The sequence below is a fragment of the Notothenia coriiceps genome, unplaced genomic scaffold (genome assembly GCF_000735185.1).
Source record: "Notothenia coriiceps isolate Sejong01 unplaced genomic scaffold, NC01 NC01_scaffold00021856, whole genome shotgun sequence".
NCBI classification, from domain to species: domain Eukaryota; kingdom Metazoa; phylum Chordata; class Actinopteri; order Perciformes; family Nototheniidae; genus Notothenia; species Notothenia coriiceps.
The window spans coordinates 1-17079 of record NW_011354557.1 but is presented as its reverse complement, the minus strand read 5'-3'; the positions used below and the strand labels follow the sequence as shown (position 1 = coordinate 17079).

General features: G+C 40.7%; 1 long non-coding RNA gene across 1 annotated transcript; it reads right to left on the bottom strand.

The window, feature by feature from the left end:
* Positions 1-2092: 2092 nt before the first annotated feature.
* LOC104953509 (uncharacterized) lies at positions 2093-15906 on the bottom strand. The gene is made up of 3 exons (XR_799233.1): positions 15713-15906; positions 4783-4892; positions 2093-2321 (listed from the first exon to the last, which is right to left on the bottom strand). It is a non-coding gene; the product is annotated as an uncharacterized lncRNA (long non-coding RNA).
* Positions 15907-17079: the final 1173 nt, after the last annotated feature.

Here is a 17079-nt window from a genome sequence, read left to right as displayed (position 1 = left end):
CACACACACACACACACACACACACACACACACACACACACACACACACACACACACACACACACACACACACACACACACACACACACACACACACAGCTCGAGGCGTCTCCTAACTAGGTCAGATCTCTGATACTTTAAGTCTGAGGGTAGTAGGGAGAGAAAGAGAGGAAGGGAAAGATTGAAGAAAGATAAAAGATGGAGGATGGGAGAGTTGTCTGTTCTTGGTGAGGTGGCAGTACTTGTTTAAAGCTGTGAGACTGAGATAAGTGTGGAAAAGTCTCAGGGAGAAAAAGAAAGAGTAAACACAAACACACACACACATATAAATAACAGCATAGAGGTTGACATGTTTACACACCACCAGCTGCTGTTTTACTTCAGTCATTTAGGGGACGCTGCGTTTAGGACATGAATCTGAAAGAATACTGCAGCTGCTGTTATTATCGGCCATAAAAATGTCAGGTGTGTTGAATACACACTCCTAGTTAGGCTGTTATTATAAAGATTAGCTTTGTGAAATGAGGGTATTGCTGTAAAGGCACAGTCATCCCGTTCACAGTTTGAGTGATAGCTTGCCAATACACCTGAGGGAAGGCTGAGCTACATTCCCTTGAAGCGATGATGACTGAATGTCAGCTCTGGGAAGACACAGAAAAATACTTCAGTGCAACAGCCTTCATCTCTTTCTGTTCCCTGTGCTCTCTTGGAGGCACGGTAACAGAAAATATTGTCTCAACAACCTCTGATGGTCCCTCGTCTCGTGTAACGCCGGCTGAATGCTGCGGAAGAACAGCTTTGCAACGTCCACACGGCGGCGTGCGTTGAAGCTTGCCGGTGGGCGTGTCTGAAACTCGACCAACAACCAATCACATGACTCTCCCGCCCCGGACACACAAGCACGCGGTTTGATTGGCTAGAGCTTGTACTGGCATATGATTTGATTGGCTGACGCTTCCGTCGAAGCTTCAAAAGTAGAACATTGCTCAACTTTTGAAGCGAGCAACGCGAGCAACGCGAGCAACGCGAGCAAAGCGAAGCGACGGAACCACAATGCAGTTCGGCAAAGCGTGACGTCACCCCATTCAAAGTGAATGGGCAGAAGCGTTGAAGCTTCAACGCACGCCGCCGTTTGGACGGGCCGTTAGTAGGAACTTGGATGAGTTTTACATTTTGATACTGTAATAGAGCAAATTTAGTTTCCACAGCCAGAACTTAAAGTGGAAATGGTTTGAGCAATGAATTATGAAATGGTGGATTTTATCTTTACTCTACTGAGAAAACTATGAACAAAAGTGATAAAGTTTACAACCCGTTTGACACTACTAAAGTCACAACACTAAGGACAAAGTAACACAATGAGGCCTTTGACTCATATTCCTTATTTTAGGAATACTGACAGTATAGGATAGCACTGGCATGAGACAGATTGCCAAATAAAGGTCAAGTTGATGAAGCAGAGGCTGAGTCATCCTTACTTTTCGTTCCTAATGATGGTCAGCCTCCAAAAATATGGGATTTTACACATCGTATAAGGCAACTTAATAGCCATGATCCGGTGATAGGACGTATGGCAGGGATTGGAAAGATATCCATGTTGATGTATGGAGTTTTACAATGCTGTCTTTCTTATCAAGAAAACAAAGCTCTGCAATGTGTGATTGTTCAAAGTTGTGTGTGATATGACACTTATTTTTTCCATTGTTCATGCACACTCTTTTCCTTTTTTGCACACAGCACATATCTTTTAGACTTTCTGCGCTTATATGCTTAGCTAATATCACTTATTTTAATAAACCTGACAAAGCCCCTGCAAAGCCATAGAACACATTCTCGTTTTCACAGCATGAGGACCACTCCCTGTGAATAGTAAATTGACTTTGGCATGTACAACTGTTGGAGGTTTTCTTCAAATATTAAATAATCTGCACTTGATTCATGATCTTGCTTTTTTCAGGCTATACGTGTCAATGAAACACAGGCATTGGCAATAGTTTTCATTAAAGTATCATCAAAGCCAGCATGCATACACAAATATAATTTCAATGCATGTAGATACTAAATCAATTGTAAATGTTTCACTCTTCTCTCACCTGTCTCTGGGTGGCAGGTTCCATGCCCGTGGCAGTGGCAGGGCACACATTTGGAGAGCGGCCCTCTGCTGGGGTCTTCCCGGGTGAACCCTGGGGCACACCGCTCACAAAACTGTCCCGCAAATCCCGGGGGACAGGAACAAAACTCTACCCAGGGGGCATGAGGATTTGGTGGGCCGGAGGAGATGGAAGCTGAGGTGAGGGATACCTCCGCGAGCTGCGACGTGTCTGCAGAGGAAGGAAGATAAATTAGCGCTTTGCTATAAAACTGATACATATAAAGGTCAGTAGTAAACTAATAACCGTTGCCTCAGAGGCCTGTTGACGTGTTTGTGGAACCTGCTTTTCTCTCTCATGAGGGGCGTGTTTGTGTGTGTGTGTGTGTGTGTGCCTCTGTATCTCGTTAAGCAGTCGGTTATTAGCATTTGTTGCAGTGCTGTCCCTCCCTCCCTGTCTCATTACAGGTTCTGGACTGTGTTTACAGTTTACAGTCTGACACACACATATACAGACGCACACAATAACAGATTCATCCACCATTTATCCGCCCGTAAATGCCACACTTAATGCTCAATTGCGCGCACACACACACACACACACACACACACAGACACTCTCTCTCTATCTCACAAATACAAACACACACACACACACACACACACACACACACACACACACACACACACACACACACACACACACACACACACAACCACCCACACACACACACACACACACACACACACACACACACGCATGCGCCCACACGTACACTCGTCACAGAGGGAATCTTTGATATGGCAAATGAATAAATCACTGCAGCATGGCAAGACGAGAAGAAAAGGAGACAGGAGACTAGGTGGAGGTATGTCAGACGTGCAGTTCCTCTGGGCTTTCAACATCCCTCTCTCCTCTCATGAATAGTGATGGGGGCAGGCCGTCCTGAACCGAATCCTTTCACCCTACACTCTCTAAACCGCAGCCACAGAAAACTAAAATTACTTTTGTTCCTGGTCCAATACAGTGACTGCTCTCGCTGAAGGAACACAAGATGGATGGATAGGTAGAATAGGCTGTGCACGTCTCTCTATGTAGCTTTGTCAGATAAGAAATAAACCATGTGTGAATGGATGGCTGCATAATGAGGGAACTCTGAGTGGGAGAAGCAGGGGAGAGGATGGACCTTGACTTCTAAGAAGTCATGATCCAGCCATTCCTTCAGCGGTGATGAAACCCGCTTCATTTGCACCTGTGAGGGATAATCAGTAGGCATGCCTGTCCTCTTTCCTCTCCATCACTCGCCTTAGCCCGTACCCTTTACTCCCCTCTAACTCCTGAATTCTACTAGCTCATTCAACAGAGGAAAATGTGCAATTAAAACAATATTCAGACACTGAAACCGCTATTTCAGTTAATTAAAAAACATTTCATTTTAAGTCACGCTGTGCAAGTTCCCTCCATCAATCCTTACTGCAGGAAACCTTGTCAAGATTTTAAATGGCTCACTGCAGCCCTGCCAACTATTACAGTGTGAGTCTCTTTAGGTACCTGTACATTCATTAAGCCATTGATCTATCATACAGTTCCACTAAGGCTGTGATCTCTGTTCAAATCTACATTTCTGTGGCGGTGAGAATGAAAGGACTTCACCGTGACTGCTGTCAAAGACTGCCTTTATAGTCTAAGGACAATACTCTCATTAAAATAATACGGTTTTGTTAGAAGGGAACTCAGAGAGACATTTTAAAGAATAGAGGAGGATGTGAGGGGGAGAGAGCAGAGCTTTATGGGAATTTAAATATAAAGTTTGCTGCGCAACCGTCAGCGATAAGGCACATCTGACACTGTTTGCAAATGTGTTTGAGACGGAACACAAATCATTAACACAGTTTCTCCCCTGTGATGTGCGATAGATACAGAGTGAACTGTGAGCTGACTTTGTTTGTACACTCATGTGGGTGTGTGCTTACAGGAAGCTCATTGATGGAATATGCATGATCACGCTCCTGTTTGTGTGTGTACAAACTCCTGTGGTAGTCTTTTTGAATGCGCATGAGTGTGTGTCACAACGCCTTCGCTGAGCAACTCATTAAAATGGTGTAAGTAAAGTGTGAGGGAGTTGGTGATTTTGGCCAGCTGTTCTGTCTTCTTCGCTCTCTAATCCGCTGTAATGCCTCTCAGATCCTGCCTGCACTTCACAATGCAGACTCTCAGATACAGAGGGAGGAGGATAAATATAAGAAGAGGATTTCCAGAACTAGTTACTTACATCTGGGAATAAATGTCATGTTTTTTTTGCTGAGCCAGATTTGGAACATTTGAACTATTCCCCGAATACAACACTGACATTGTTTTAGGAACTATATTTGGTGCAGCAGTAGCTACTTTTTCATGACAATGTATTTTTAATCAATACAAGATTCAAATGTTGTAATTTTTCTGTGGCACTTTTTAATTGTTAATAGGAATGCATTCAACTAATATATTTCACAATGTTAATTTCTCTACCATATTGCCTTCATACTTTTGCAGATGCACAGCAATGCTCCAAAGGTAAGGAACAAGTCTATAATGATGAATTTGGTATCTTTTGCCAACTGTGGTGCAGCCCTTTAAAATCCTCAGCAAAAAGAATATAAATGCTATGTGTTGATTTTGATTTTCTAAGCAAAGACACAAAAACACTTACAGTTCTGTCCTCCGGCGTTGCTGATTCTAAGAGACGTCAGGTTGTAAAGCAGTTGTTGGAACTCAAACGCAGACAACGCTGGTTTAAATCCTATCTCACTTTCATGGAGCCTGTGAAATGACAAAACAGGAAACACATCACTTATAAGTGTGTTTATGCATTGCAATCTTGACAGACAGTAATTCAACAGGAGAAACCTCAACGCTGTAAATGTGTCTTCAACTGGAGTGTTCTTTTAGAGCAATTTAATTACTCTCCACCGCCTAGAAGATAAGAAATGTCCTGTCTTGTTCTTGACCTTTTACGGCGGGTTATCTGCAGCACTACAAGCAGACACACACAGAGTGTGAAGAAAATTGTAAATTTGCTGACTTCCACACATATTCAGGGTCTTGATCAGTGAGCTTTGCCATCTGCTGAAGGATGTTCTGTGAAGCCAGCTGACATCTGCCTGTTTTACCCCAGGAATCATGCACTCTCTCTACCCTGATGAGAGGCGCTGAGTCAGCTCCACACAGGTGATGTACTGTTACAGAATCTAGTCCCAGCATGAAGGTCCCCACGGAGAGGAGCAGCAGCATGACGAACATATCCATATCATCTTTACATCCAGCTGTAGGAAACACAATTACAGGGAGCGCTTTCTAATACGCTGTGTAATTAACGAGTCATCATTAGTTTCTACATTTCTAATGAGCCATTTAGCCGGTTTAAATACAGGTGTTAATGAATGGATTTTGGTCCCAGGTGCCCTGCAGCTCCACAACCAAGCAATGCAAGAGATTTTTAGCCATCCTCAAGTTATTCTTATCAATGTTATATAACCTTTATATCTCTAGCTGACATTTTGAACAGACATTCACGCTTCGCTTTTCAATTGAAATAAGTTCCGCTCTGGTGCTAGCTTGGTTTGCAATTGGTTCACAATGTTGAACCAACCAGGAACCAGTTGGCTTTTCCGCTGTCAAAAGCCCAGTAAAAGCCACATCATGACATCACTACAGCAACAATGGTAGTTTTAGAGCTTTGCTCATGCTGCTCTTATTCATACGAAGCCAGATCTAATTGAAGAGCGGCATCCCAAGCTTTATACTCTTCTCCAAGGGGACGTGTCACATTTTTATGCACTTTAATTCAGCGTCATATGTAGAGTCCTGGAGGGGCACGCGAAATGTGCTTCACCGGCATTCTCAAACAGGTGCTTCACTTTGGGTTCTCGGCTCTACTGATTTAAAAAATGTTCTACTCTTCACTGTATTCAGTATATTGCTAAGGCTAATTTCGCCCAAGCCTTGAATGTAACCCTCTGATGTATGTACGTGTTTCTCAGTTCCAGCCCAGTAGTTGCTGGTTCCAAATGAGAACCAGTTTTCTGGTCCTTTGGTGGAAACACAAAGCAGTGAAAAGTGGTTTGGATTCGGGCACCAGACCAGAACCGGCCTTGGAACCGCTTTGTTCGAAAAGGGGTATTTGAGGGTAAGCTGTTTTTGATGATGTTGAAGTTTGCATCTATTTTAAGGAATGGCAGGAAAATAATTTCCCTTCAGTGTGAATTATGACAACTTTTGTGATTTATTTCCAATAGTTTGGTTTATAACCATATACCTAGGAAAACAATCTTATTATCCTTAGGGTATTTGAGTTTACTGATAATATGCTGATGCACCATACCACAAAAAACTATTATAGTAAATATTCTAAAATATCAGCAATATAGCATTGTCATTGCGGTAATGCTGATGTTAGCATTTCCAGCTCAAAGAACTGCTCTATTAAATAAAGCATTAGATACAACTTATAAACCACAATTATAAAGGGAACATTATTTCAAAGTAGTTCCTAATAATAATAATAATATATGAACCCAGTAGTCATAGGCGCAAAGCACAAAAGAATAAAGTGTAAAACCTTTAGTTTGCTGACCATCAGAGGCTAAGCCAGGCATTGATGTGAGGGTTCGATGGTTTCTGTTTTATTAGGTCAACTCTCCTCAGCATGGCACTAACTCGCTTTCAAAATACTTTTTTTCCTGCATGCCCTATGTCTCCGCATTCACATTTACGCTGTGCACATGAGAGAATGTGTATGTGTGCATTCCCTGCTCGCCACACAAACTCTCCATTGATGCGGCGGGTCCTTGTTCCTTGGCCTGACATGTAGGCGCAGTAATAAAGAGAGGCAATTACAAACTGGGCCTCAGAGCCATGGTAATGGAGCTGGTCAGACATAGATAAGCAGAGTGTGCATGAAAGTGAACAAACTCCCAGTCATGCTCTCCCTACGGAGCGTCAGTGTCCCTTTTAATCAGCGGCAAGCAGAGCGCAGAGAGCCACGCTGTAATTAAGCCTGCTCCGCTGAGGATGAGAGCAGATCAACGGGAGAGAAAAGCCCAACAGAATACCACACACACACACACACACACACACACACACACACACACACACACACACACACACACACACACACACACACACACACACACACACACACACCTTAGAGAGAGCACACAGATAGAGATACAAGGTGAGCAAGACAGCAAGACAGAACGGCGTGTGAGAAGGAAATGATAAGGGAAGATAAATAAGCACGTCAATTACAACGTAATAGAATAGAAATTAGCTACTTTAATAAAACGTGTATGAGGATATGTTATTAGCATGTTCCCAATCTAAGCTTGATTAGGAAAGTTATGGCACTAAGTGCAATTACTTATCGGTCTACCATAATCATATCATAACGCTGTTTAAACAACGTTTACTCATCAAAGTTTGTGAACTATAATGAATGCAGAAAAGTGTGTAAAGAGTTCACTGAATAGTTGCCTGTTTTAATTATTGATTAAACTGTTATCTACAATTCTACAAAACCAGAAAGATATACAACATGGCTCGTAAAAGTGAATCAAAGCTATTAGTATTTCGTTTTTTTCTGTTGTACTTTATCAATTTCCCTATTGGGCTATAACATAACAATAACATGCATTTTTTAGCAGACATTTTGGAAACAAACCTATATAAAGTTGAAATATAATACAGGCTACTGTATAATCCTTAAATATAGAACCCAATTATTTACATAAAATACTCAAACATCACTGGTTATTCTGAAAAAGTTAGTGTAAATTGAAATAGTAAATGGAATTGAGTTGTGGGTAAATAAATCACAAATGGCACATAGCAATTGTTTTCACGTTGGCAGCAATGAGCCTGTTTTCTGTTATTTATATTCAGTTGGCCCTGATCTATGATCCAAGTTGGTGAATCTTTAAAAGGTGTCAGAGACAGATGGAAAATATGCCTGCATTACTACTAGAACTCTGCTGACTCCTGCATATTGGCTCATACCTTTTCATATAGGCAGTTTCCAGAAACACTTTTTGTCCCCAGTGTATGTAGAGTTGATTGTAAAGGGTCTGAACATCTGAGGGATTCCTTATACATATTATGCTAACATGCCCGCGACATACGCATACAGCTACAAGCACAGCAATAAAAGCTCCCCGCCTACTGCATCCAGGGGAATGGAGAGTGAACAGAGGGAACATCAGAGGGAAGAGTGGATGCTACCTTATATAAGCCATTCACCTCCTCCTCTCATCAATCCCCTGCGCTCAAATACCCACGCTTCCATATATTTTTCCTCTATCAGATTTTGAAGTGATCTTTGCACCAGGTGGGAACACTGCCACTTAACAGGTTAACATATTTACCAGCTATGAGCGCAGATGCTGTCAGTCAACACGGATGTGAAGTGTGTGTTTTCGCTCATGTTTTTTCATGCTTTAGCAAAACACTTGGCAACAAATACATTCCTATTTTCGAACCGTTATTATTTTTGATGCATTGGATTGTTGCAAATCAAACTACCAGATGGCCACAAGGATGGATGTGTCTGAGTGAAAGCTTGCATTTGCACAGCTTCTTGACGTGTGTTCATGTGTGTGTGACAGAGAGAGGCAGACAAAGATAGAGGAAGCATGAGGGAATGATATAGAGCATGTAGTGAAGTGCATCTGTGCGTGCACCTGAGAAGTGTAATGAGATCTGAGGAGAAGTTCTCCAGAGAGGAACACTTAATGACAGTCTCTGTTGCTCAAGCTCCAGTGCATTTCAGAAAAGTAAGCAAAGAGCATCTTGAGCCAGGGCTCCTAGTGCTGAGGGGGAAACTCATTACCAGTGCCCAGACACCAGAAAGAGGCATGAAAATATTGGAAGGGACAGAAAGAAACAAGATGTTCAGGGGCTGGATCCCCAAAGGACCCAAAGTAGATGTGTTCTTCTTGACTTGAAGACCAGGCTGGAGCTTTCCCTCTGCCCCATTAAAGGATTACACACACAAACCAAACTAATGGTTCTTCCAAAAGTCAAATATATAAAAGATTATACAGAAGGTAAACTTATAGGGGCCCTATGTAGCTTTTTGAAATGTTCCTGTAGTGTTATACAGGTTTGTGTGCATGTGAATTGTCTGCAAAGGCTAAAATATCAAAGTTCCACCCAGAGGGAGTTTCTCTTCCACACAAACAAGAACCATGTGGATAACTTCAGTGTTGTGTACCGAATGTCATTATGAATGAATAATAATCAGAGAGTTGGACCTCATGGTGTTTCTGGAGGAGTCATCCCCTGGGGACCATGAATGTTTGTATACAATGGTTCATTATATAGTTTTGACAACCTGACAACTGATATACTGATATTGCCATCCCTAGAGGCAAGCTAGCAGCATGTACACATATTCAATCCATACAGGATATGGACTGTATACATGCAGTAACCGACTGCAGAAATATAAAACATAATTATCGCATTTATAGCAGCTTAAAGTACAGAGTCCATGCAATGTAGTCGGCTCTAAAAAAAGAGAAAGGTTTCCATCAAACTCCCAGGACCTGGGAGTGGGGGCTCTGTCTCACCTTCCATCACTTGATCCTCCAGTTGAAGTGGACATCTCTTCTTTTCCCCATCACACTAACCAATTTCAACAAGATTGACCTGTCCTTTGAGAAATGTTGTTTTACCCTGACAATACAGGTATATTGACTACTGCCCAAACTGCCAACAATTGCAGTGTGATTTCAGACACCCAACTACTGTGTGAGCCTGTCATCGCAACAACAACAACATCAACACACTCCTACAGGTTTACGCCTCACAAAATCCATCAAATCCGACCTTACATCACCCAGAATGCCGGCCAGCTCTTTGCTTATGCTTTAATCATCTCCTATCTGAAGTATTGAAGCTAGGAGAGTACGTCTTACTCAGGATGATGCAACCTACTGTTCCTCTTCAGCTTCTTTACATTTTAAAAATATCACTGCCTGTTCAGATTCTTGTCAGCAGCAGCCAGCTTCCCATTGTCATCAAATCAGCGAGACTTTGAACCCCGAAGTACGTGGAGAATCTACAGGACTGTTTGGAGCTAATGGACTGGATTAGACCCTGTGGAGCACACAGAGGACAACGCAGGGCTTCCCGGCTGCATAACATGTCAGTTTCCATGTGGACCTTACAGTGTCTTTGAAATGTTTTCTGCAGTTCTCTTTAAACAAACCCTAGAAAACAAAGACAATTAAATCCCTTCTTAGGGAGGAAGACGGCTCTAGGGGCTAACACAGGGAGGAAGTTAAGTTGCTCTGCGGGCTCTGAGGAGGAGAATTAAAGATAGAAACACAGGGGTGGAATTGAAGACAAATTGAAACAAAACAGTGTGAAGGAGGTGCTGAGTGGGATAAGAAGGATTACTGTCTGCAGGACGCCAGGCCAAATGGGGGACGAGAACCAAAATAGAGAATGAATTGGGTGCGTTTTGAACAGATTGAACGTGAGACTGGGCCAGCTGCACCCACTCCACACAGTTGACGGGCATAATGAGATCTCTCCAGAGGTGGGGGAAGCACTCAGACCCAGAAGAACCAGAGTGTAGGAATACTCTGGTACAAGTAAAGGTCCTGCATTCAAACTGTTACTCAAGTAAAAGAAGAAAAGTATTGGTATCTAATGTCAACTGATGAGGAGAGTGGGCTCGTTCCCCTTTAGGAGGGAACTACATGTTGTCTGCCTCTTTGGGCAATTGGTGACGCAGATGCTGTGAATATTTGATAGAACCGAGCCAAAGATAATAGCCAGAAAAGGTTTACATGTTTTCGAGTAAGGTGACAATTTCCTTAATGATTTATTTCTAGATCAATCGATAAATCTTTGGTTGATTAAATGACGGAAAATTGTGAAAAATATTAATCCAAGTTTAATTAAATTGCAAGGGGATGCCTTCAAACGTACTGTTTGTCAGTTTAAGAACAAGAGATATTATTTTTAATATAATTTTAAACTAATAAAAACCAAATATCTCAATAATTGAGAGGTTTGACTTTTTCGCCTGAAGGAAGTACTTAAATGATTAATTGATTATCAAATTAGATGATTCATATCTTTCTGGTGATTGAATAATCGATAAGTCTGCATAATTATTGATTCTTTATCTTTTTATAAGAGCACTCACATGCCAATATGTATATTGAAATACTTTTTGGTGGCTGTAATGGAAACCTATCTTTTAACATACTGTAAGTGTATATTGGGTTAGCTTGCACTGAAGTAAATAAAGTAAAGCCTGCGTCAGCTTCTTCAGAAAGGGACATAAATAATCCCAGGGTCATGCTGCAGTAAAGACGAAATACGGGCTGGCACAAGACAACTCAAATTTGATTTAGTCTCAGTTTCAAAATACAGATAATCAAATGTCTAACAACACAAACAAACTGACACACACTACTTAATATGATCTAACAGTAGACAAGGAGAAAACAAGAACAGCAGACTGCCATCGACGAGTAAAGCAAACAGCATCCGCTCTGTGACAGGAACTGTGTCGCAGTAGCAGCTTGATTCTTATTGCTGCCATCTTTGTTACAACATCTAACGTCTGATTGCTGCAGGATTTAAAGAGGTGCTGTTGCCCTCTTATTATATTAAATAGCAAGATATTGTAAACCTTGTCACAATGTACAAGTGAACTAATCAAGCATTCATATGGAAATGCTCTGTTAGGTTGGATTTAAATGTATATTTTGCTCTATATGCCGCTGCAGTTGTTTGAATAGGATCTGATTGCTTTTAGAGACAATAGGCTTACACGTATAGGTGTGGGAGGCAGTATGCATTATACCAGAGGAAGTGAGACTAATTATATTTAAAACTGTGACTGTTAAAAGCAAAGTGCTGAGGTAGGTCAGAGATCTTTAACTCATCCATTGATGGTGGAAAAATATGGACAATTCATTTCATTTAAACTTTAAGTGGACCTATTATGCTACATTGGAAACATATATTGTAGGGCCATACAAAACATGTCTGTGAAGTTTTTTGCTTAAAATACCAAACAGTTCACCCATAGCCATGCCTCATACTGCTCATACCCCTCTTTTGCAGCCCTGTTAGAGAAACAAGGATTTTGGGTCCTTAGGTTAAAAAAAAAAAAAAGAGGAGGCGGAGCTAATGCCTGATCAGAATTCTACCGGAGATAAAGTTAAATTCTGCTGTGATAAAACGCCATCCTGTTCTAAACCCACATCAAGGATTATTTCTGAAACAGTATGGAGCTCAAATGCTTTTTCTCTTGCGGGTTTATCACAAGGTGAGTTCCTTTTTTTATTTCCTGCTTTTTAAACACATGTGCTCCACAGCACAGGTTAGCTCTGAGTGTTAGCGAGGCTTGCTAATGTAAACAAAGACGAGATTACGTCCAAAACACGTCAGGCTTTGTTTCGGATAGCAACTTTCTGTGGGTCCGCTTCCGATTTGACGTCAGATCGGCAGCAAATCTGTATCCGCTCGTTGTACACCCGTTTTTAAAAGATTTGGGTACGGAGGAAAAGAGAGAGGGTTTTATTTTCTGACGCTGCGTGAGTTCCCCGACGCACTGGGGACACATATTAATGTATAAAAGACATCACAAAGTGCATTTTGCATGATAGGTCCCCTTTAACTTTAAGAAGAAAGTAACATAAGAAAATCCATCTTTCAAATTCTAGCACGTGGGCTGCTTCTACCCGTGTTATCCATCCACTCACTTTATTTCTCTTTAGGAATGCATCCTGACAACAGACCACCACTTTTCCTAATAATGAGACGATGAACTGTTATGTAACTGCACATTTATGCATGCATAGAATCATCCAATGACATCGTTTTTGGTCAAACACCTCAAATGTTATGGGAAAATAACTGGAAAGCTTTAAATTGAAATAGAGATATATATTTCAGGCCTTAAAGTAATAAAACAGTAGCAGAACAAGAAAAGAAAGACAAAGAGTAGTACCGACGATATACTATAACAATATTCATTTGTAAAGGTTACATTAATCTCTATCTAGAGAGGCAGACTTTCATATTGCATATTTACTATACATATTTGCTTGCTCCATAACATGTTTCACATGTTTGGCCATATTAAGTGTGTATATTGCAAGTGTATGATACCTTTACTTTTGTATCCTCCTCATATGTAAGTTAAACTGCCACACGATTAAACCCCACCTTAAATCAGTCTAATACATCTTATTTCTCCATTTAGTTTACATCCCTCTACATGACCACATACTTCTTCCATAGCTCACTTCTCCTCATTGAGATCGATGTTACATTTCATCCACTGGCTGTGTGTTGATGCTTGTTTCTAATTTGAAGCCCTGGTGTTGGCATAGCAGGCTGCAAAAGAACCGCTGCCCACATCCTGAGCCTCCGGGCCATGAACCCACCCTGCACTCCATCTAGAGCTCTGCATGGTGTTGCTGTAATCCACTCAGCTCTCTTTCCATGCAGCAACCCTCTCTTCCTTCTATTCCGACCCCCCTCCTCTGCCTCCTGGAGTGACAATATATTTGAAAGCTTAATCTTTTAAAGATGTACTTCATATAAAAGTGTTTTCACTTACTATATTGGTTAAGCTTTCTGAACTAATCCCTTCTTTCTCATACAGTATTTACCTGTTTTCAGCCGTGTTAGCACTATGGCTGGGAATAAATATCGGATCTAAAATATCTAAGAAAGCCATGAGGCTTGGTACAAACATTCATGGTCAGCAGGGATAAGCCCTGGAGGATTTGGTGATCCTTCTACATTATTACTAGCACAAGCAGCTTCAAAGCGTTGACTTATCCATATGTAAATTAATCGATACGTCTATCAACGGAAATATAATCCTCAGTTTTTTCAAAAGAGATTAATGGTTTAAGTTGTTTTTCCTGTAAAAATGGCAGAGAATACTGATTGCAGCCTCTGAAATAGACATGTAGGCTACTGCTCTTCTTTATATTATATCATAGGGCTGCTCGATTATGGCAAAAATCCTAATCTCGATTATTTGGGTCAATAATTGATATCACGATTATTAAAAACGATTATCCATTTACTTTGAAAACACCGATTTATTGAAAGAAAATGTGAACAGTTTGCTTTTAACAGTTGATTACCCTGAACTTAAGTATAATTCAACTGAAAGACCAATACAAAAAAAAAATGTTAACTAAAACAAATAATAATAGTTTTATTTCGATTGTGTTGTTTTCATAATCGTTGCAAGCCAAAATCATAATTGCGATTAAAATATGATTAATGGAGCAGCCCTATCATATCATATTAAAATATGAACTGATAAAACAAAACACAAAACAAATCTGCTTGGATTTAGAGAAACAGGGCTTGAAATGTTTCAGTTTTTCGTGAAATATTTGAACAACAAATAATAACATAATCAAAACATAATAATAATAATACTAGTAAGTTGCTGCCCTAACCACCGCTTTGTCCATGCACACTGTATACTGTCTGTCCATTTTGTATTTGTCGGCCTTACTTCACCTCTATTCCATAATTATTTTATTGACCATCACTTTTTTTGTACTTCTGATGAGCATGATGAGTTTAGCACACACTTCAAGTTGCTGTGGATGAGACCATCTGCTGAATGTATAAAATATACAAATGGAAGTGTAATGCCGCTGCTCTACATGATAGCCGGTGAAAGGGGGAGTGGGCTCATCACTACATTTATAACTCAACGTTCTGCTGGGACCCTGACAGCACACTCAATGTAGGTGAGCTGCAGTCTGAACATGGCTGTCCTGGATACTCTGTCCTTAGCAGACTCTATATTTATTGTAACAAGGAACAAGTCAGGCATCAGGGAGATGAATAGATGCAGAGAAAAACAAACATCCTTTCTTATGCACATATTCAGGCTAATTCTTGCCAGAGAGACTCAAGCTCAACAGTGCGAAAAGGAAGCATACATCAGGGGTGTCCAAACTACGGCCTGGGGGCCAACTGTGGCCCTGGGTCCATTTTGAATTGGCCCTCTGCTAATTCTAAAAGTAAAATGTAATATGGCCCACACCTGAAACTTGCGCTTTACTCATATTGTTCTTATTAAATATATGTAAAATATATTACACTGTAGTCATGTGTTAAGACACATTTTCTATTTCAATTTAAGTTGATAACATTTTCTAACAAATCTTAGTTGATAAAACAAAAAAAAGCCCAATAACTTATTTGCACAACAAGCTTGAAATCTACCCTTCCTATTTCCTTTAGACATGACTGTGCAGGGAGTTGAGAAGCAATCTGACGTTATTGTTTTAAGGGATGAGTTCCCAAACCTTTTTGTTACAAAATGAAAATAACTAAACCTTGTTAATGGAAAGCTGTGATGTAGGCTGTCTTTAAGCATATTCAATTATCAAGAATAATTTATCTACATTTGATTGATTTTGCTAAATTATAACTTAACCTAACATATGAGGCAGCATACCTAACCTCTAGTGAGTGGCCAAGCCCTTTATATATATTTTTGTATGTGGCCCTCAGTGAAAAAAAATGGACCCCCTGATACACATAGACTGACAAACAATCCTGCACCCTTGTACCTGACAGTGAAGGTCTGCTGCCATGTGAGGCGGGGCTTAGGGTCAAGCACTGTTTGGGGTGAAAGGTCAGCAGTGAGGGTGACTCCGGAGCCGCGCAGCAGCAAGGTGACGTGGTCCGGCAGCAGTGAGGGGGTCTCGGAGGTGAAGGTGATGGAGATGAGCTGGGCGTAGCTGTGGATCTGATGACCCAGGAATTTCTCTAGATGGAGGACAGAGGTTGGATGTTAGAGTGGAGTCAGCTTTAATATTGAAGGCTCAGCTCATTCTCTGCCATCCATGTAGGGAACACAGAGACCTTTACCTGTCTGCAGGTGGTGGGAGCTGAATTAGTAGATTCAAAGGTTTTATGGTCATATGCACAGGGTTGGGAGGGTTACTTTAAAAGGTAATCCGTTAAAGAACTAGTTACATTTCAAAAATACAACAATAACAAAATCTGATTATCAAAATATAAAATAAATGCACTTTTTGTTACTTTTGGAGAACCTAAATATCAAATGCAATGCAAATAAAAACAAGAGAAACAAAATTACAACAAGATGTTTTTTACTTAAGTGTATGTAACAATGTTAGCTTAGAAACTAAGGAAACAAGGTATTTCATATACAAAATGTAGTAACAGTAATAGTTCACAAAGGCTGTTTAAGCTAAATATATGAATCAAAAGCAGAGACTGTATGATTGTTTAACAAACAAGTGTCCACCTACTGCCTTGCAAAAGAAATGTCTTTTAAAATAAAAAATAATTAAAGTAAACATTATTTAAGAAAAATAATTCACAAAGTTTACCTTTTGTATATTGATCTGTATTTCAACATGTATTGTAACTAGTGGTGCACGATAATTATCGGCCCGATAATTATCGGACCGATATTAGGAATTATGACGTCATCCCGATAAACCCGATAAAAGTATTAATAGCCCCGATAATATACAATATATTTTTTGGGTAAAAAAAAAGAAAAAAATACTGCGGTGTGGGTGGATTGGGATGAGGGGTGCTTTTTTTTCACTCGGCTCCTCCCGTGTTGCCAGTACTGTGGTATTAGTGGTTTAGGAAGAGGGGAGTTTTTCACAAATCCAGCGCTCCCTAACTCATGCCTGGCTGTGACGTAAATGGTGTGCAGCCGTGAAACCAGGACAGTAAACAAACATGTTGTCGGTAGTATGGGACTACAGGGCCGGCCCTAGACTTTTGGGGGCCCTAAGCGAGCTTTGGCTTGGGGGCCCCCCTCACTCTGGCGGGTTCTCCCTACACACAACACGGAACCAACTTTTGTCTTATGATGTTAGCATGAGCACACATATTGTATAAATAAGCATGTAAACACTGTGGACCTAACTTCCTCTAGGGGGGGTCCTCATCT